Below are 1,761 nucleotides of genomic sequence, written 5' to 3'. Positions count from 1 at the left end.
CGGGTCGGTCTATGGGTGTAGAATTTTTTAAGAGGCGGGTACCCGACCCGCCCTTATATGCTTAAAACCAAAAAACGCTAAATTCCTAATATCCTCTTCGCCTCTACCTCTAATCCTCCAGCTGTCTCTCAGTCTCTTAGTCTCCTCTCTCAGAAATTCAGGCCAGTCGCAGCTCTTCTCTCAGAGTCACTCTCGCCGGTGCCGCTCCTCTCTCTCTCTCTCTCTCTCTCTCGCCGCTCCCTCTAGTACCGGAGCACTAACCTAGCCGATCCCAGGTTTGTCTCTCATCTCTCTCTCTCTCTGGGAAGACAGAAAACTAAGGCACCTATTTGGTTTTTGGTATGTACGATTGTGTGATTGTATTGATTAGATGCAATACATTTTCATTTCTTTCTTCTTCAACATTCTTGTATGAATATATTAAAATGGAGTTGGATTGTGTAATGATGTAAAACTGAAATTGCAGAGTTGTAGGAAGAAGAAAAAGATGGTAAACAATTGGTATTCTAAAGAAGAGAAATACCCGACCTGCCCGACAAACCCGAGCAACCAGGCCCGAGCAACCTGCCATGTCCTACCCGAAACCCGACGGTTTTAGTGCCTTCAACTCAGGTAACGGGTAGGGTTTTACCAAACCCGATGGACGGGTCGGGTGGCAAAAAATGCCAAACCCACCCCGAACCGACCCGTGCCCAGCCTTACCTAGGCGGGTCCCGGTCAAGTTTTGAGCAGGTCCTGGGCTGGTCCCGGCGGGGTCCCGGGTGTTAAGTATGACTTGAATTAAAAGTCATGGTGGGACCCAATGGTTTGTCTCCTTCTTCAAGTCGGTTTGCTCCTTTACATGTGGGTTTTGGAGTCCTTCTCCTATGTGTAATTGGACTCCTTGTTTGACTTATAGTAGAAGTCTTAGACCAACATGTAAAAGGAGAGTTAAGCTTCTATATAAGGAACAAAGCACAAGGTGAATGTGTGTGTGCCAAAAACAATTGAGAGAAAGAAAAGGTGAGAGCACCAAGAAAAAGAGAGTTTTTTCCTTTTGTTATTATTCTGTTTTGGGTAAAGTGAGAATTGGGTGTAAAAGGGGCTTTGGGTTTGAGTGGTTTTCTCGCTCTGTTACTCTCTTGTACTCATCTTTTGATAGTGAATTTTCTCCGGGTCGTTTCCGCCAGTGGATGTAGGCTTGTTAAGCCGAACCACTTAAATCTTTGTGCCATGTGTGATTGCTTATCTTTGTTATTCTGCATTCTTCCTAACAATTGGTATCAGAGCTGTTGGTTCGAGTGGGAGCGATGGCAGGTGAAGAAGGAAAGATGGGAATCGAGAAATTCGACGGCAAAGATTTTGGGTATTGGAAGATGCAAATTGAAGATATTCTTTATGGGAAGGATCTTCATCAACCTCTTTTGGAAGAACAACCCGACGACATGTATGATAGCGAGTGGGCTCTGCTTGATCGTAAAGCCCTAGCAGTTATCAGGTTATCTCTGTCAAAATCAGTTGCACACAACTTTGTAAAGGAGAAGACCACAGCAGGTCTAATGAAGGCTTTGTCAAGCATGTATGAGAAGCCTTCGGCTAACAACAAGGTGCATCTAATGAAGAAATTGTTCAACCTAAAGATGGCGGAAGGAGCTTCGATGGCACATCATCTCAATGAGTTCAACACCATCACAAATCAATTGTCCTCAGTGGAAATTAATTTTGATGATGAGGTTCGCGCGTTGATCGTCTTGGCATCTTTGCCAAATAGCTGGGAAGCAG

This window comes from Corylus avellana, chromosome ca10, assembly GCF_901000735.1.
Source record: "Corylus avellana chromosome ca10, CavTom2PMs-1.0".
Lineage (NCBI taxonomy): Eukaryota > Viridiplantae > Streptophyta > Magnoliopsida > Fagales > Betulaceae > Corylus > Corylus avellana.
The sequence above is the reverse complement of the archived record's forward strand: the minus strand, read 5'-3'. Positions refer to the sequence as shown.